Genomic DNA, 19,817 nt, shown 5'->3' with positions numbered 1-19,817 from the left:
GACTCTTTGTGCCGCTTTTAAATCCCCAATTACATAAGGAGCAGCAGTACAAAGCCATTCCCTTCGGTGGAAATCTCCGCGTAATCCCTTTTCCAGAGAAGCAGCCCGCCAGTGACACGCTTCTAACTCTTTGTTTGTTCTTTTGGATCAAATCTAACTGATTGCCGTGACTAATTAACTTTCCCTTTCTTCGGGCCTCTGTTGTCTTAATTAATTTCACAAATACTTCGTTCCCAGCTCCCAGCTCGGCGGTGCAGATCACCAGCGAGGAGCCGAGCGGCGCGGCGGCCACACTGGGGCTGGGGACATGGCCACCCGCTGCTGCAGGGACACGCGGCATCCTCTGTCCCATCACCAGTGTCCCCAGTGCCCAGGCGGGGACAATCTGAGCCCATGGGCAGCAAAGTGTGCTGGCATTCTGCTGCACATGGGGTGTTTGGCAGGACTGTCCCCGTCCCCCTGCTGTGGATGACCACCCTTGGGGCAGCAGCCTGCAGGCACGCTGGGGATGTGTGGCCACCGCATCCCCATGGAGGGGGCGATGGGGATCAGAGCATCCCACCGGATGGCTGGAGGTGCTGGGGGCATCCTGGCAGAGCTTCACCACCATAAAATCAACAGCAAGGGGGCTGGGGGGACTCTTGGTGCACTGTAGGGGTGACCCTGTTTGCCATCAAGGCTCTTGGCAGCACATGAAAGAGCTGGAGCTGGGGGTCCGGGGGCACCCATCGCCCCGCGGGGCCGGGGTCCCTGCTGGGACAGCACAGGGTGTTCCCAGAGCTGGGGCTGGCCCAAAGGCCATCAGGAGCCATCAGCTCCTTTGCAGAGGGTGCACTGAAATCCATCTGCAATGGAGCAGATTCCTCCAGGGCCAGCCAGCTTGGCAAACGTGGGCATGCAATCACCAGCTACACCGTCAGACCCCGCTGGGGCGGCACCCTGTGGGACCCACTTGTAGGAAGCTCGCCCCTCTCTCTGTGGAGCTCCGAAGCCTGCGTCACTGCCTGAAGGGCACCTGGCCTCCAGGGACAGACGTTTGGTCTACGCTGCTGGCCAACGGGGGGCAGAGCTTCAGACAAAAGGGCGAGGGACACGTCTGGAAAGATTTGGTCTCCCTTTTATAGAAACCTTTGATTAAAGCCCAGCAGCTGGGATTGAGCTGGTGCTCATCTCTCCGACCTCCCACCCCCTCCTCCTTCTTCATCTCCCTCTCTTTGGGTTTCTTTTTTTTTTCCTTCCCTCTTTTTTCCCTTTACATGGGAAGGGAGCAGATCAATAAATAAATAAACCAACGCAAACATTAGCTCTGCGGGGAGAGGATCCTTGAAGTTCATCAGCAACAACTCCGGCTGCTGGTGTGTGTGCAGGCAGGGAGAAGGGATGCCATCTGCACCCTAGCACTAGCCCTAACTAACCCTAACCTGAACCCTAGTCCTGAGGGCACCCGTCCAGCAGTGCAGCAGCGGTGCTGGAGGCCTTGCTCGGTGCCTTGAAGATGTTGACATGGAAGGGACACCGGTCAAGAGAGCGGAAGGCTCTCCTTGTGGGATTAAACGCCCTTGTCACGAGCCCATCAAAACACGGCATTATTTTGAAGGGACAAATCGTGCCGAGGAGATTACAGCAGATTAAGCCTGCAATTCCTGAGCTGTTTGGCAGATCAAACCGCCACAGGTGGCAGCAGCCCTGCAGGAGAGCTGCTGGGTGAGCGCCAGGTCCCAGACAAGGTGTCCCTGGGAGGGCACGGAGCCGCTGTCCCCGCGGGGACCCACACCCTTTATTTGCCCTGCAAGGGAGCAACGCCCCGGAGCCACTCTCAAATTGACCCAGAGCTTCTCCAGAGGATGGGTGAGCTCAAAACCCAGTGTTTTTCTGAGGTTTTGCCAAGGACACACTCCTGCAACCATGCCCAGCCTTGAGCACACGCAGCACCATGAAACTGCCCAGCAAAGGCCACCGGGCACGTTCCTGAGGCTGGGCATAGCCCTGTGCACCTCGGCTGGGGCAGGGTCCCCAGGGGATGGGGATGGGACCACAGAAGAGATGCCCAGCTCTTGGCCTCCTCCATCCCCTTCCTGGAGGAGCCAGGAGCCAGGGGAAGGCAGACAGAAGCCTCCTGCCTTGGGCACGCTGCAGCACTGCCATGGACGGGCTCTGATCGCAACAGGCTGGAGGATGGAGCATCCCTCCCTGTGGGAAATGCTCAGCAGGGCACTGAGAAACATCTAGGTTGGAAAAAACATCAAGATCATGAAGGCTCTGGTGGTGCTGGTGAAGAATGATGGGGCAGGGACATGCCTGGGGTGAGGTGGAAACGGGCTCTTGGCACTGAAGCACCAAACCAGCTCCTCTCCAGGTGTAGATGTCAATGGGAGCTTGGCTTGGATCCACTCTGCAGGATTAAAGAAATAGGGCAGCTTGAAAGACAGCTATAACAGCCACTAACAGTTTTCCATGAGGATTTTTCCAGCCCAACTTAGGTGAGTGCAAGGCAAGAGGCAACGCCCTGCATCAGCCCCAAAGCGCTGGGGCAGCAACATGGGCAGGGGGCTGGTGATGGGGACGGCTTCATCCAAGCCGGCTGCTCTCCAGGAACCCCCCAGCCTGCACCAGGGGAGGCCCAGAGTGGCCTCAGGCAGAATTTGGTCCCACAGAGGGTGGCCGAGTGCTGGGACGGGCTGCCCGGGGCACTGGTGGCATCCCCACCCCAGAGGTGTGTAAGGGACGTGTGGACGTGGTGCTTGGGGACACGGCTTAGTGGGGGCACTCGGTGTGACCACGTGCCTGGTCACTTCTCCTGGGCTAAGTTTCCACCTGCAGCATTGCAGAACAGTCACATCCCTCCTGTCCCCTCCCAGGTCACCCACCAAATGCCCTGGGAGGCCAGAACGTGTGACACTGATGGGGACAGCTCTCCTGCAGCCCCCTTGGGCTACACCAGCATTCAGGGGGCACCTATCCTTGTCCTCAGCCCTACAGACACATCACTCCTGGAGAAAGGAGGGGGTGCAAACATCCAAGGCCTCCTATCCTTCTGATCCAGGCAAGGATTCGACCCGTTTCTATCAGCAGCTACAAAAATGTATGAGACCTGAGATGTGCAGGCCACGTGTAACCAGATTACAAAGCATTCTTCCATTTTCCACACTCCAACAACGAGAGGGGTTTCATGCTGATAGAACATGCCGTCCGTGGCGCAAACATCTTATCCGTGCCTGGGAAATGAGGATGTGGAACCTGGAAATGAGAAAGCTGCCCATTAGGCTAATGTGGCATTAATGCTCCGCGTGGCGCAGACGGGGAGCCCGCGGGGAGCCCCTGAGCAAGCAGCGGGGCCAGGGCAGGCACGGCCACCGCGGGAGCCACCAGCCCGGGGCCACTCCTGGCAGGGACAGCATCGCCCCCATGCTGGGGGTGCTTGTGCCACCCCCCGAAACCTGCTCTCCTTTGCAGGATCGCTGTCACAGCAGTAAATAAAATGCTATTGCCCTATTACAGCCAGGATATCGCTCTAAATTGACTGTTTTATAGTCTCGGGTAATTTAATTTTTTTATTTAGTGAATGGCTTGCCATATGCCCACGGAGCAAGCGGCACAGCCACAGCATGGATCGTCTCCGAGCTGTGCCGGGTCTCCACCGCGCTCACCTGTGAGGGTGAGGGGATGCCACGGTGGTGCTCACCCATGTCCTGCACCTCTGCCATGGGGCAGAGGCTGGAATTTGGTCTGGGCAAACAGCAGAAGGATTTTCCAGCCACATTCTACTCCAAAAATGTCGGATGTGGCAGACCCCGCGCCGTGCCTCTCTCAGCCCCACGGGGCTCTCCCTCCCGGAGGCTCGCAGCCCGATTCGGATCATTTTCTCCCAAATGGCGCAGCTGTGTTCTTCCAGCCCCCGCCTGCCCGTGGGCTCAGCAGGACCCACACACGTGTGTCCGCTCTCCTCCTTGGCATTTGGATCTCTTCTCCAATTCAGTTTCATCTGCAAATTTCAGGAAGGTGTTGTTAGGGAGACCTGTGCATCCTGTGCGTTGCAGCGAGCACTGGTTGGTAATACAGCTCTTGCTTCTGTTTTTAAATCATTTTCCCTTGCTCTCTGCCAAAAGCTCCTGAATATTTTTCTGATTATTTTTCAGCTAAACTGTGAGAGCACATTTCATATGCCACTAGCCATAGTGCATGTTATGTCAACAGTCAGTTCAGAAGTGATTCGGCTTTGTTCCGTCATGGGATGCTTCAAGACCTGGCCTGGAAAGGTCCCCTGAGACCCATCAGCCGCCGAAGGCATTGCAGGACATCTCACACAAAGTGGTGTCTCTGTATTTGATGCCTCAGCCCATGTCCCCTGTGCCAGCAGGCAGGACGTGGCACCTCCCAGAGCTTCACTGCAAATGCTCAGTGGTCCTGGTGCCCCCGTCCCTGCTCAGGGCTCCGTGGGGACGTACCCACCTGCCTGTCTGCAGGGCATCTCCTGGGCCAGAGAAGAAGGAGCAATGGGTAAAACCATTGCCCTAAAGCTCTGAGACCTTTAGGACCTGAAACCATTTGCACAAGGACCCTGAAGGCCGCGAGAAACAACCCCAGGAAAATATTGCTTTCACCCTGGAAAGTACCTGCACGTCCCTGGTAGTTGGTTCTTCTGTTTACTCTCTCTGCCAAGATTATTAACGAAGGTGTTAAACAAGCAGACCTCACACTGGTCCCTGTGGTTCCCCACGCTTCCTGTTGTAATATTTTATAATTGTCCTTTGCCCTCTGCTTCGAGGATGGTCGGGTGCCTTGCCAACACCAGGGGACCAGCAAGTCCCTCAGCAAAGACTTCCCAGAGAAGCTCAGACTGCACCGCTGCAATGATTCCCACCCTGGGGGCAAAGTCCCTGACGTGGCCATGGTTTGCCAGGCAGGATGACCATCCTGTGCTGCATCCCTACCCGTGCATCTGTCTGGAGGAGGGCATGGCCTCGTACCATCGCTGCCTGCAGGACAGTGTCCCCGTGGAAGCTTTGGATCTCTCTGCTGAGCAGTCACCACATCGCCGCGTCCTGTAGACCAGCCCTGCCTCTGCCCTTCCTCATGCATCCACGTGGGACACAGGGAGGTGGTGTCACGAGGACCAGGAAAGGAGGAGAGAAGGTGGCCCCATCCTGAAGGAGGTTCTGTAGAGTGCTCGGGGGCACAGAAGGATCAAGTGCGAGGTCCCCTGGCTGGGGGGAAGCACCAGAAGCCTGGGAGGTGAGAACTACTGCGGCCCCACATCGTGGTCCCCAGCTGTTAGGACCCTTCCAGATAGGAAGGAGAGATGGTGGCTTCCCACCCAGAGAGGCAGCAGCTCTCTGCAAGCATCCCTGGCTCCAGCAATCACCCATGATCTGGGGAGCAGGATGGGGACACCAGGATGCACTTTGCTCCCCTCTCCTAGTGGGCTGGGAACCTCCATCAGGTCTCCACCATCGCTGATCTCCTGCTGGCTTTGTCCTCCCATCTCCCTCAGGCCACCACGGGATGTTGCTGAGCACCCAGAACCTTCTCGAGAGGGGAGGAAGGAGCTCTGCCCGCTGGGACGCAGCACCCACCCCCCTGCAGAGTGCCAGGGCACTGCCGGGAAGCTGCAGCCAGCTCCGGGCTCATTAATGTGGAGAGCATGCGTGCCCTGCTCCCCGCGCATCGATCTGATAAATGAAGAGCCGCCGATGGTATTTTCTACCCTTTTAAGTGTTAAAATAACATTTTAGTGAAATATGAGCAGGTCAGAGCCGAGCTGCCCCCTTTCATCTCGCAGTGCGCAGGCAGGCTGGCTCGGGGAGGGGTGCCATGGACGTGTGCGCAGGCGTGCGGACACATCTGGGGAGGAGGTCCCCAGGTCCCCGGGCAGCTGCAGATGTGTCTGTGCCCAGGCAGTGCCCCCAGGCTTGGGGGGATGACGGGCAGTGAGCGTGGGTGTGCAGGTGGTGGTGGCCGCAGCCAGGACCCTGCTGCAGGTGGCTGAGCACGGAGGTCAGGCTGTGCACAGCACCTGGCTGCCGGCTGTGCCCGTGTCCTCCTGAAAAGCCTTTATGGGCACAAAGCTGCTGCTACTTGATTTGGCAAGCTGAGGCTGCTCTGTGAACCTTTCTGGGTCTTCTCTTTGTGATTTCTTTGCGGAAATGCAGGGGCTTGTGTTGGGATGAGGGAAGATGAAACAGCATCGTCCTTGTGCTTGGCTCCTCCAAAGGGGTCAAAACAGCCCCTGCGTGCCCAGCCGGCAGCCACGGGACAAGGGCAACCCAACCCTGTACAAAAGATGTGGGTTTTCAGCCTAGATATACTAACCTTTAAGATGGATTGGACTGGGAAAAGAAAAAAGAAAAAAAAAAAAAAGAAAAAAAAAAAAAAAAAAGGAAATGCTCACTGGACTGTAAAATGATATGCTGAAAATTGGAGTACTTTGCTGACAGCTGTTCTTGGTGGAGTCCGATGTGTCAAGGAAAGAAGTGGTGGTGGGAGAATGCTTGGCAGCTCTTGGGGGACTCAGGGGGTCCTGCCCTGCTCCCGGGACACCGATGTCCTGACCCCCTGGTCACCTTGTGCTGCCCTTTCCTGGCCAGGGGCATCGGCTGCACCTCCTCCTCCAGGGCTGAGGGCGCCTTCACATCTTGTGTGCAGGCAGCGCGGGGCTGGGATGGAGCTGCCTGGTGCCTCCTCACCTTGCCCATCTCCCGTGTCCTCATTGTGTCCATCTCCTGCATCCTTCCCCTGCCCATCACCTGCATCTTCACCTTGTTCATCCCATGCATCCTTCCCCTGCCCATCTCCCCTCGTGGCCCTTTGGTTTCTCGTCCCTCTCCTGCTGCCGTGGCGCAGCTCGTCGCCTGCTTTGCATCCCCTCTCCCCACTCAGCCAAGCCGAGCTCCCCGTGGGCCCCGGCCCCCCTTCCCACCCTGTTGCCCGATGTCTCTTCCTTCCCCGCATCTCTGGAGTGTGATTGCTCCGCGCCCTGGGTGAGAGCAAGAGAAATATGTGCTGAGATGACATTTCGGTTATACATGATGCTATTAAAATATGATAAGAACGCTATTAACATTAATAATCCTTTTCATTGTATCATTTAGGGAGCAAAACAAGCCATTAAATATTACGGAGTCATTGGTGCTTTGATGGCTTCAGGGAGGGGAACATTTGGCCGTGTTTGTCTACATGCACTCTGGAAATGTAACATTATCTCTGGGAAATGGGCTTCTCCGGGCCAGCCACCTCCCTGCGGCTCGGTGGACGCGAGCCAGCCCCTGATGCAGGCAGAGGAGCGGGGTGGGGAGGCACGGGGGGTCTCTGCATGGCTAGTGCTCGCCTCACGCTGGCTACCTGCAGGTTGAAGCCTGGTGGCCAGAGCTGGTGACAGCAGTGTCTCCTTTCTGCACAGCCATCTGCTGGTGGCTCCCAGGCTCCTCGCCCTTCTTTTTTAGCTGGGAAACCAATTTTGGGCTGTCTAATGCCCAAATCTCCAGCTCGAAGGGAACCAGAGCCTGCTTCTTCCCCTGCCCATCCCCAGGATCTGGCCATGCGGAGTGAGACCAGGGCAGGAGCTGAGCCAGGGCCCCCGAGCTGCTCAAATGCCACCAGGGCCGTTGTTATCTGGATGCTTCCCCATGGTGACAGGAGCAAATGAGGGAGAGAACTGAGAAAAGCACAGAGGCTTTTGACAGGACTGTCAGCGCGCCGAGTGAGCGCTAACAAGGACAAGTGTGGGCTCTTTAAACAAATCACTGTCATGTTGCAGGCAGATCGTTGTTTAACGGAGGCACCACAAGTCACCAGAAAAGGTTAACACACGAATGGAAAGCTCAGTCCTAGGGAAGGTGACACGGCCGGGCAGCGGGGATGGATCGCTGCCTCCCTGCTCCTGGCTGCCTGAGATCTGGAGCTGGCAGTCCTGGGCTCCCTGGGGACCACCGTGCTCCAGTGCCCAGTGCTGGGCAGGATTGGTGCTGGCAGGGGGCACACGTGCAGGAGATGCACCCATCCCCTGCTCTGCACCGCTGAGGGGCTGGAGAAAAGGCTTGGAGCAAGACACCAGCATTCAAACAAAAGCAGGAACCTGCAAGAATGCCCATGAGATGCTCCAGGGATGCAAGCCAGGCAGCTCCGGGGAGGACGCCCTGCCAAAAGGCTCTGAGGCCCCTGGCCTGGTGGAGGAGTCTTCTCTGGCTGTGTTGGGTGCACACTTGGCCAGGATGCATCACTTGGGAAGCCTCAGGTGGCTTCCACACCAGGAGCTCACCAGCCCCTTGGTGGGGACCGCAGGACCAAGGGCTTGGGGAGGTGAGAGGGGGTCACCCGGTCCTGCTCCATCCATCCCAGCTGCAGGTGGCAGAAGGGGAGACGTGCCACACGGACAGCAGCAGGTCGAGGTGGGCTGCTTAAACCCAGCCCTGTGCGCTCCCCCCCAGGTCACCAGGAGGGACGAGGGTGGCTCTGCCCTGCACATGGCCAAGGCTCAGCCTGGCGTCACCGCAGGTCGCTGGAGGAAGACCCGTGGGAGCAGCAGGGCTCTCCGAGCAGCCTTCCCACCCACCAGGATCCCATGCAGAGAAAACCTCCCCGCAGCAGGAGCCATCACTCTCTCCAAAGTGCAAGGAATGAAATAAGTGAGGCTGCTCGCTGACACCCAGGGTCACCACATTCATGAGGAGCCGCTCGCCGCGCGGAGCCGAATGTTCCTGCGTATGAAAATCGTATGCCAAGGTCACGCCAGCAGTCCCGGCTCCGACCTTAGCACTCTGCTCACGCGCAAGCCATTAGGCAAGGAAATATATAACAAACAGCCCCCAAAGATCCTAAGGGCCCTACACAGCTCCTGCAATGCCTAGCAAGGCTTCTCTATCCATCACGTAGCGTCTCCCAGAGCAGTGCATCAAACTTTAATATCCTACTCTTAGTCACACAAAGGCTGTAACAAGCCTGGCCTTTCATGCTACACAATCCACCAAATCAAAGGCTCTCTGACAGAGCAGCGCACCTGAATATAATCTTTCTCTCTCATCTAAATCTCATCTGTTTCAGGGCTCTGCATACCCCTCATCGCTGCGATACGCATCGGCGTTGCCAAACAGCCCGTTCTCCTACTGCGTGAAACAATTGGGCATGTTTCTAATTAGACAAACGTCATTAGTCAGGAGGCTGATGTGGGGGAGATGAAGGAAAACCCCACGCGAGAGCGGAGCCGAGCTCACCCTGCTCCCGCAGCCGTCGCTGGGACCTTCACCGCCTCCGGGCGCGGGGCTGTGGGGGTGCTGTGTGCTCTGCCCCAATTTCCAAAGCCGAAAAGCTCTTGGGTGAAAAATGTCAGAGGGAGCGAGGGGCTGAGGAACAGAGGCAAACAGAGGATGTGAAGGAAACGCCTTCAAAGGGGCTGTGGGAGGCAGATTCCCAGGGGCTTCACTGCTCGGAGGGGGTTTTACAGAGTGCCCCCCCAGGTACGCTGCCCTGCAGTGGAGATGTGACCGTGAGCCAGCCAGGGGCTTTGCAGCGTGTCACGGCGTGCAGCACACACACGTGTCACCCTGAGAGCCCTGCGGTGGGAGCGGGGAAGGGGATGGAGAGGGGCGAGCACATTGCGTGGGGCCAGGGCATCCCACGGCAGAGGGCCCTGTGCCAGAGGGGCAGCTCCCAGCTCCTGCCTCCCCGGTGCCCACCGCAGCGCAGAGGAAGCAGGCTGAGAAGCAAGAGGCTGTGAAGCCAGGGTGCTGCCCGGGTCCTGCAGGGCACGGCTGGAAGAGCAGAGTGTGCCCTGTGCTTGGGCCCGGGGCAGAAGGGACAGAAGCAGCAGGACTGGGGCAGCTGGGGAGCAGGATGAGAGCTGTAAGGTCCTTGCATCCCTCCCCATGTGGGTCCCTGTGTGGTAGCTCTGGGTCTGGGTTTGTGCATTTGGCAGAGCAATCCCGTGATCCCACCAAGTCTGGGATTATCAAGGGGGAAAAACTCGGGTTAGGTAGGATCAGGGGAGGAGAGAAGGATTTGGAGTGGGTCCGATGGGTTAAGCCACTTGTACAGGCTGAGATTAGGCAGTGAAGGAGCCTGATTTGGATGTGAAATCTGCTGCTGCTTCCTCGCTGCCCTGCCCAGGTGCTCCTCCATCTCTTGGTGCAGGAGGACCCCCGCATGCCCTGCCACAGCACGGCCCCCAGCAGAAGGTTGATGCCCGTCCTGCTGCCCGCAGGGATCCCTTCTCTGGTACAGGGCCCACCTGAATATCCCCCCGCTGGGTCTCGTCTCCTCTCTGCCCCTCTCCCCTCCCTGCTGGATGTGCCCTTAACGCAGCCTGCAGCTGCAGGGGGACGCCAGCAATCACCATTTCCTGCTTCCCTTCCCACAGCCATCACCTCCAGTAGCACCACGGCTTTCTCTTTCACTTCTCCAAGAGCAGCTCACCTTCCCTCTTGTCTGGGACGTTTCCCAGCTCAGATGGGCTCCAGTTCTTGCCCTGAAGCGCAGCCTTGGTGCCAGGCCTGGCAGCACCCAGCCCCATGGCACTGGCCTCGGAGAGTTTCAAGGGTGAGGGAGGATGAAGGAAACCTGGCAAAGAGCATCTGTGTGGAGAAAAAAGAGCAGCTGGAGCTGGCACCACCTCCCGTGGTGCTTCCACACCATGTCCTCCCTGGGGCCACGCGGACACCTCTGGGAGCAGGGCCCAGCTGCCCACAGCAGCCAGGAGAAGAGAGCAAAGGGACCTTGGGAAGCTGTGGGGTGCAGCCTGCAGAGCGGGGACAGACCCGGCCTCTGCAAGCAGCCCCCATGCCCTGCAGTGGCCCAGGGTGGCCACAGAGCCAGCACAGCCTGGAACCCACAGGAACCAAAGCCAGAGGCCACAGCGTGCTGCTGCAGGAGGCTCTGGGTGACAAATCCCCAAATCCTGAACCTGCTCTGCATCCCCTGGAAGCTGGAGAAGACCTTCCCTGAGGGAACATATGTGTGGTGAAGTGCAAAGGGTGCTGGAGGGGATCAAGAGCCCCACAGGAGCTGGGATAAAGCCCTCAGACCAGCCCTGGGTCCCACCAGGGGCACAGAGGGCTAACGCTGGTCCCACATGGGGTCACCAGCCCCATCACACAGCCGTGGTGCATCACCAGGTCCCCTTGGTGTGCCCTGGCCACACAGAGGCGTCCTGCAGGTGCCTGGCTGGGGTAGAGCCGTGTGTGTCCCCCCGCAGTGCCCAGCCATCGGGTGTCTCCTCGCGGGGAGCAGGAGCGCGAGCCCTGCAGCAGCCTGTAGCAGGAGCTGCGTGCTCATATGGGAAGGAGACCTAATGAGGTGCTTTATTAATTGCTTTGTGAACTTTCTCTTTAATGATTCTCCCCGCTACTCCCTCTAGTTAAAGCTAATGGCCTGTGGCGTGTTCAGCAGATGGATTACCCATTGGTGCCCAGGCAGCTGGGCCAGCTGGTGGAGGGCTGCGTGGGAGCTGCCAGTGAGCCAGGGACATCGCCCGCCGCTCCCTGCCCTCCCAAGGGGACCCCAGGGGCTTTGCAGGTCCCCCAGGACCGAGTGGGGCCATGCCCATGCGGGTGGTGCAGCAGGCTGGGGCACTGGTGGTGGTACCAGCTTCTCCTGGTGATGGAGCAGGAGGGATTCCAGCGGGGGGACCGCTGGGCTTGGCTGCCCTAGGGCATGGGGGCGGCTGTTTGGGCGGGCCGGGTGCGTGCTGCAGTGCAGCTTTTCCTTCTTCGCCTCTGCACAAGGCAGAGCCTGGTCTGGAGATGGCTCCATCCGTGAGCAGGAGCCGCTGGCTGCAAGCAGCAGGGTGCCCCAGGGCAGCGGTCAGCCACTTCCCCCCATGCCCTCCCACTGTCTCCTGCCCACCCTTGCCACTCCTCCATCCCGTTCCTCTCCGCAGCTGCTGACATGACTCCTGGACATGAAGCAGCTGGTATTTTTTCCTCCTGCAGCTGGAATTTGGCTGGGTGCCCTGCCCTGCATGGGCTGGCCGTGGCCCCAGCCACCCTCACCCCTTCATCTTTGCCGTGAAGCCCCCGCAGGCGCGGTGCCGGAGCTCCCCCAGCGCGCTGCTGGCTGGGCTCTGCCCCCCGGCAGCACATTTCCCCGGCTGCACTCTCCTGACCCCAGCCCTGCGTCTATTACACGCTCCTTTGATGCGATGCAGTCCCAGGCAATCAGCCCAGCCGTTCTCCTGCTGCCTGTCCCAGAGCCACTCCAGTGCTTCGCCGCCACGCGCTGGGTCCCGTTCCTGGGGGCTCCCCCACGCAGCCCGTGCTGTCGCTCTGGTCAGCACCCTTAAAAATGTTTTAAGCATCTTGGTCTGACACCATCAGCTCAGAGCAGCAGTGGGCTAGCCCTGCACTCTGCTTCTGGCCTTCTGTGTGCCCTGAAGAGCCAAGAGCTGAGATCCGGGAGCCCCCAGCTCCGCGTCTCCCTGCTTCCCGCACGGGGAGCGGGGGTTTCATTACCAGCAGTGTCCTCTCCTGGCTGCCCTTATATTTATGGCAGTCCTTCTTTTTTATAGCCAATTTTGTAGAGTGCCCAGCAGTTAGCTCAACTGCTTCCTCTCATTTCTGCATTATTGCCAATTTCCTGTTCCACTGGCTAAATTTATCACATCTTTAATTGTTTGGTAACCCTTAGTGCCAGATTGGGGCTGCCCCTCCCTGCCCCGTGCCCCATCTGCAGCTTCACCCTCCTGCCCCGAGCCCGTACTCCGGAGCTTTTCCAGGGGCACCCACAGGGCATCCCCTTCCCACCCAGCTCCTGTCCTTCCCTTTGGGGCCAGCTTGCTGTCCTTGTTGTTTCGGGTTGCTTTTGATGCTCGGATGAGGTGGGTTTGGGTGCTGTTCCCCGTTCACACCTCCCGTGTGAGACCTGGGAGGAGCAGAGAGCCCCCCGTGGGGGCAGGGTGGGCAGTGACCGCCACTTTTAGGGGCAATTTGGAGCTGCAGAAGTACCAGGGGGCTTCACGCCTTGCATTGTTAGTGCTTGTCAAATATTTATGAAAAAACAATCTGGGGATAATTAATTCAGCAGCGATGACAGAGCCCGGCAGAGCTTTTCTTGATGGATACGATCGGAGCACGGACAGAGCTCTGCCAAGTGCAGGAGAGTGGATCATCAATAATAGATTTGTCAATAGATGAAAACATCATCGGACAAACGAGCCTTGAGTGCCACCTGGCCAGCGCGTCCCCACAGCCGTCCGGGGACAGTGGCCACCAGCAGCCCCCAGTGCCACCGTTCTGCTGGGACCACCACGAGCATCTCTGCATGGCTGGAGGAGACGAGAGGTGGCTGGCCGTGTGCCATCGCTCCTCCCTTTGGTGTCACCGCCGTCCCCTGGAGAGCCCCTGCCCCGGGGCGCAGGCCACAAAGGCGACCTTGAGCATCGGCCGAGCTCTTTCCCCAAATAGCTGCCCCGCTGCAGGGCACGCTGACCCCAGCCGGCCGCCCCGGGGCTGGGGGTCTGGTGGGGAAGGGAGAGGGGGGGCACGCACACTGAGCCCATTCATCCGCCAGAAAGGGGCCCTTGTTCCCCGCAGACGGGTGGCGGGGGCCGGGCAGCTGCACGGCGCGGGTCCACCCGGGGCAGGATCAGCCCCCAGGGCACACGGCGGCCCCGGCTGGCTCCAGCGGGGCTGGGCGAGGAGCCCCCCGCTGCTTCCCACGGCCAGCAGCGCGGGCAGGGCACCCAGCACCCATTCCTCTCCTGGGGCTGGGACGGAGCGGTGCTGGTGCTCCTGCGGCAGTGCCACCACCCAGGGGACTGTCACCTCCCCGGGCTGCATCACTGCACCGGTGCTCACTGGTATCACTTCCACGGCTCTGCCCCACGCATGGGGGGCACACAGGTGCTATGGTCCGTGGGGAAGGGGGCTTTTGGTGTGAGGGATGGACACCCGCGTGTCCCAGTGCCCCGCTCACAGCCCCTGGGTGCTGGTGCCCCCCGGGTAGGGGTCCCCCCGCTCCCCATGGGCACCGGGGCTCCCCGGCCACCCGGGGCGCTGGCTCCGGCTGCTTCTCATCCATCTGCTCTCCTGTCACATCCCCGTCTCCCTGATTATTTTAATGAGGATAATGATTCACACCTGGGCAATTCAAACCCGCTAACAATAACAATTTTAATTAGTTTCCACTACAAATCTGAAACGTCGTCATTAACATTTAAAGCGCTCGCGATTGGCAACTCGGTACAAAGCGAGGCCTGGGTGGGCTGGGGGCTGGGGGGGCACGGCCAGGGGGGCAGGCTGAGGGGACCCCCTGGTGCGACTGTCACAGGGGGTGCCAGGGGAAGGCGTCACACCGGCACCTGGGTGAGCGCCTGGTGGCGCTTGGCTCCTCGCTGCCCCGCGGGCTCAGTGACACCCCAGGGAGCTGCGCGGGGGCTGTTTATGGGGGTTTGTGCCTGTGGGAGGAGGGGAAGCGCTCGCAGGGGAGTGGGTGAGGACGCCAGCCCCTGTCAGGTGCCAGACACGTGGGGAAGCAGTGATGGGAGGTAACGGGGGCCTCTCTGTGGGGTAGAAGTGTCATGGAGAGCGCCGGGGATGCCTGTGCAGCCACGCTCCTCCGTATCTCCCACGTGCTATCCCAGCCCCTCGGCCCTGCTGCTCCTGCATCTCCCTCCCCTGGAGGCATCGGCTGCCCACTTAGCACGCTTCGCCCCCCCTCAGCTTGCTCACAGCAGGGGACCACGCTCCAAGGAGTTGCTCCAGGGATTACCGGGAACGAGGGCAGGCACCAGCCCTGGAGATGCTTAGGGAATTGGGACCTGCAGTCCCCTCGCTAGGCACCTGTCCCCAAGGACGCCGGGCTCAGCTTTCTCCTGCAGGCAGCATCGGTGCCAGGTCTGCAGCTCCTGGTGCTGGTGCTCACCCATCCCTGGAGGAAGCCGGAGGAAGAAACACTTCCACAGTGCCTGGCACAGGCAGCCCATCCGCCCTCACATCAGTCACTGAGCCTGGGATGTGTCCTGCAGGGTCTGGGCTAGCGCTGGGCAAGGAGGGCGAGCAGCACGCGTGCAGGTGCGTGTGGGGTGGCGAGATGCGCTCCTGAAGGCAGCAGGGCTGAAGCTGAGGTTTTGGGGTGGTGGGGGTGAGCAAATCTCCCACCCCTCTGGGACCCCTGCACCCTCCTGCCCATCTCTGCAGCGGTCCCGGGAGATGGGGCAGCGAGGGGCTGTGCTGAGCCCCCTGCCCCCTTGTTACCCCAAAACCCGGAGCACCCTGCCTCGGCCACGATGACAGAAGGGCTGAGATGGATCCGACATGCGGGGCGAGCTGGGGCAGTGGCAGCACTGCCTGCAGCCCTGGGCCATCCCAGCAGCCGGGTCCCGGCCAAAGGCAGGCTCAGCAGAAGGCTGCAGGGGCAGGAAGCAGGCGTGAAGATCGCAGCCACCTCCTCTGCCTCCCCCAGCTACACCGGCTGTTGTCTGCGTGTAAACAAGGTATTTAATATGCACAAGCACTCATTAGCATCTCCTGGTTTCGGCGGCGCCGTGTCTGCAGCTGGACTCGCGGGACGTGTCACAGGAAATCTCTACACACAACTTTTAATTACAGACAAATGGGTGGACACGGCACCGCTCCCAGCTCCCGCGGCTCACTGCCACTCGGGCTCTGCGAGGATCTCGGGCTCTGCAGCGTTCAGCCCCAAACCTCGGGGCACTGGGCTGCCCGCATCCTTTCCCGGGGCTCGGAGGTCATCCTGTGGGCTGATGACCCCTATTCTTTACCCAAAATTGTGGTCCAGATGCTCAGGCATCCCACTGCCCATTCCTTCCCTGGGCTGCAGAAACTGGGGAGCCCCCTGCTCGCACCCAGCGGTCACCAGCACCCTGCTCCGCTCCGCCACCCTCTCCCCAGAGGTTTTCAAGCTTCGATGCTTTTTTGAGGCAATCTTGTGCAGATTTGCTTTTGCATGCGACTGAGGGCTGGTGATTTCTCACTTGTTTTCCCTCGGGGTCGCTCACACGCTCAAGGAGGGGGTCGGTGCTCGCAAGCACTTTGTGCAGAGCCTGCAGGGGGTTCGGGTGCCGCAGGAAGCGGTGTGCAGGTGCTGTGCCTCCCTTGGAGGGGTCACAGCAGGACCGGGGCTGGGCTGGATTTTGGCAGCAGCGAGCTGGGATCCCCTGCAAACCTCAGCAATGCCAGCGGTGCGGATCCTGCCCGTCAGCCTGCTCCATCCCCTCCCCAGACCGCACTCCGCTCCCGTTAAGTGGCACTGACCCTGCATGATCCTCTCCGCTGGCCAGATCCCCAAATCAGCTGCCTTAAAAATAGCTCCCAAAGCCCAGCCTGGCTTGGCACGGGCGCAGCCAAGCCCGGATGGGTGTGTGTGCTCGCCCATGCACTTATATATAACCTGGCCTCTCTGCACGAACCGGGCTTGGAGCTGCCTTTTCCTCCCCAAAAATGCTGGCAGCAGGGGGATGGAGCCGGGTACGTGCCGTGTCGGGGGATGCTGTACCCCCACCAGGAAGAGGGAGTTCAGAGGATGAAGTCTGGGGATGCATGAGGGTGGTTACAGAGATGCTGCACAGGGAAACCTGTGGGATTTACAGCTAGAAAAAGGAAACGGAGAGAGGGAGGTCTGGGACAGGACTGCAGGCTGTGATCTGGCCACGCTGAGCCTAAACCATTGCCTGAAGGTCTGTGGAGCACAGTGGGCATCCCCGAGCCTCCATGCACCCACAGGGTGCTCCCAGGGGGCACCCCACCAGCACCGACCTGACAGCAGACACAGGCTGCTTTGGGGGAGAAAAAAAACACTCAGCACCTCCCAAAACATCCAGTCCCTGCTCCTGCAGCTCATTGCAGCTCACAACCTTTCAGCATCGCTGCTCTCCAAAAGCAGAGGCCCCATCCCCGGGCATGCAGCCAGCGCTGCAAGCACCCACGGCAGAGGTGCCCCAGCCCCAGCACGACCCGTCCGGGAGCGTCCCCTCGCCCCACGCCACCGCCACCCATGACCCGGATCCCTCCCCGAGGCACGAGACCGGTGACCTCAGCGATAAACAAAGCAGCAGAATAAAACCAGGGCGAGATAGATGCCCATTTTATAGGCTTTTTAAAAGCTTTTGACTCATTCTGGCAGTCAGGACTAACCTTAAATTGCTATGTGATGGAACCGGTGGAAAATCATCTGGCAGCAGCGAAGCCGTGCACCGATCCATCAAGCATGGGATAAAAATACCCCGGCCCTGCACGCTGCACGCCCGCAGCGCACGCGGCCCCGTCCGCTCCCTGCCCTGCTCCAAAAGCTCAGCTCCAGGCTCGTGGTTCTCACCTGGAAACCTCCCCACCCGCTCCTCTGCCACCCCCTGGCACGGGGGGACAAGGTCCCCGGCTCCGTGGGTCTCATGGGCGGGTGGGGGTCCCGGTGGGGGTCCCTCCACTCAGCTCATCCCACTCTCCGTGCCCAGAGCTGCGCAACCCGGAGCCCCCGGGGTACCTTACACGGGGACAGCAGGCGGAGGGGACAGGGGCAGTGCCACCCGCCCGCAGCCACCGCCGGGACGTGGCCGTGGGGCAGGGATCTGGGGCAGCGCTGCGGGAAGGTGCTGTGCTGGGAAACGGGGCTGCAAAGTGCTGCGGCTGGGGAGTGCCCTCTGCACCGCGCTGAAAGCTGTTATTAGCGCTAATGGCTCTTTTGCTGGGGATATTCAAATAGCAACCACTCCATTTCCATTGCAAATCTCCCCTCCGCCGGAGACAAAGGCTCCAGCGCAGGGACGGATCCTGGGCGCTGCGAGCAGCCGCAGCAGGATGCACGGCACGGGGTTTGCAGCGCCGGGGTCCGAAAGCCGGGGCGGGGAACAAAGCTGCCTTGTGCGAGCAGCAGATGCAGCCGGGCTGAACGCGGGGGGCACGGCACCCCCCTGCTGCCGCAGCGCCCCACGGCCCCGGGTGGGGGGCAGCCGTGGGGCTGCCGAGCTCCGTTTGCATTTCTCACGGAAAAGGAGAGTGACTTTTTATTATTATTATTATTATTATTATTATTTTTCACTTAGTAAGCACAGAGTTTATGTTAGTTGAAAATTGACTCAATAAATATTTCAGCCGGTATTTTAACTGCGTCCACGGGCTTCAGAGGCCGTTAGGGGAACAGATTTACACAAGCAGGGGCTGAATCACGACCTTGGAGCGAATTACAGAGCGGGGTGCGAGGACTGCTCCCTGGGGAGCTCTTCTTGCCTCCGCCCAGCTTGGACGATGCAAACTCTTCCTGCAGATGGGTTGGGATAGGACCCCCAGAGGGACAGCAGAGACCCCCCGCTGTGTGCAGGGCTTTGGGACCAGCCACCGAGCCCTGGGGAGACGTGGGTGCTGCTGGGGGGCTGCGGCCCCCTGGTGCTGCGACGACCCTCACAAGCATTGCAAGAGGAGGGTGCGAAGCCCCCCAGAGGACTCGTTTCCTCCTGGCTGGTGGGGAGCAGGAGGCGATTCCGGCTCACAGAGCCCCCCCCCGCCTGCCCGTGCACTGAAATGGCCCCGCGGGCAGGCAGCCAGGCATGCGTGGCTCGGCCACCCCGGGCTCTGCGGCTCCAGCACTGCGCTCATGCCCTGCTCTGAGCAGCCTCATCCCAGGGAGCTGGGTCTGGGCCCCTCGGCTTCCCGCTCCACATCCTCCCCGCGGTGCAGGCACCGTAGCTCTGCGGACCTGGAAGCGCTCGCAATCGGGCAGCCGAGTGGAAAGCACTCCTTCCATTTGGAAATTAAACGGGAGCTTTAAATATTGCTGAAGGCGATCGATGGGGCGGGCAGGAGCCCAGCACGACCCTGGCCAGGAGCCACGGCTGCTCCGACACCCCCAGACCCTATCCCCTGCCTGCAGCATGGGGTCCCCCCTCCCACCCGGGGGTCCCAGCCCCACGGCACTGCCCCACGGTGCCGATCGGCTGCAGATGTGCTGGGGGGGGGGGGGGGCGGGGGGACTTGGGCTGGGATTAGAGCGTTTTGTGCCGGATTAGAAGCACCGCTCAGCCATCGCACGGCGCAGCCACCCCGCGCTGCTTTGCCGAGCTCGGTGGGATTAATATTTTGTTTCAAAGGATTAGGGCGATTAGGAGTGTCGTGGGGGTGCTGCGGGACGCAGGCTGGTTACCGGGGCTGCGGGCATGCCCCAAACTCACGCTCCCATCCCCAGGGATGCTGGCCAGTCGTGCATTGAGCGTGGGGGCCACGCGTGGAGCTGCCTCCTGCCTGGCCCCACACAGGCACTGCCGGGGTTTTTTGGGGCTCCCAGCCCAGGGAGCTGCTTGCTGCAGCCTGCATTGCTGCATCGATCCAGCCGCGACAGCTTGGCTCTGCTCCTGCCACAGCAAGGGAGGTGGGCACAGAGCCCAGGTGCCACCACCCCCTGCTCTCCTTGCCCCACGGTGCCTCACAGGGAACCCCTCAGGGGACACCTAAATCCAATGCCAAACTGGTCCATGACCTGTTGCACAGGGCGAGGCTGTGGGGTTTGGGCAGAAAACTACATAAAGGGAAGCAGGAAAGATGCTGGGGGTGAGGCTTTTCGCTGGGGTCACCACAGCCGTAGCTGGGGGAAGGACAGACACCTTCCCCTGGGGCAAGCGCTGGGAGGAGGAGGAGGAGGAGGAGGAGGAGGAGGGAAGGAGGAGGAGGAGGAGGAGGAAGAGGAGTAGGATCTGCACCCCTCAGATCCAGCCAGAGCTGGGGCTGGTAGGGCCTGGTGCTGCCATCGCACGCACCAGCAGCACCGGTGTCTGTGTGCATCCCCAGGGATGTTGCACCTGCAAATTCACACTTGCAGGCATGAGGGTGGCACACACACGCACACATACCCACGCGTGCGTGGGTGCCAACGTGTGGCTTTGCTCA

General features: G+C 60.3%; 1 long non-coding RNA gene across 3 annotated transcripts; it reads right to left on the bottom strand.

Moving 5' to 3' along the window:
* Positions 1 to 1,292: 1,292 nt before the first annotated feature.
* Positions 1,293 to 17,215, bottom strand: LOC118173905. Of its 3 annotated transcripts, none has more exons than XR_004754439.1 (4): positions 17,079 to 17,215; positions 6,917 to 6,973; positions 3,648 to 3,982; positions 1,293 to 3,237 (listed from the first exon to the last, which is right to left on the bottom strand). It is a non-coding gene; the product is annotated as an uncharacterized LOC118173905 (long non-coding RNA). The 3 variants fall into 3 exon arrangements; XR_004754440.1 differs by having other exon boundaries at positions 3,683 to 3,982; XR_004754438.1 differs by lacking the exon at positions 1,293 to 3,237 and having other exon boundaries at positions 3,539 to 3,982.
* Between the last annotated feature and the right edge of the window lie 2,602 nt (positions 17,216 to 19,817).

The sequence above is a fragment of the Oxyura jamaicensis genome, chromosome 13 (genome assembly GCF_011077185.1).
Source record: "Oxyura jamaicensis isolate SHBP4307 breed ruddy duck chromosome 13, BPBGC_Ojam_1.0, whole genome shotgun sequence".
Lineage (NCBI taxonomy): Eukaryota > Metazoa > Chordata > Aves > Anseriformes > Anatidae > Oxyura > Oxyura jamaicensis.
The sequence above is the reverse complement of the archived record's forward strand: the minus strand, read 5'-3'. Positions and strand labels throughout refer to the sequence as shown.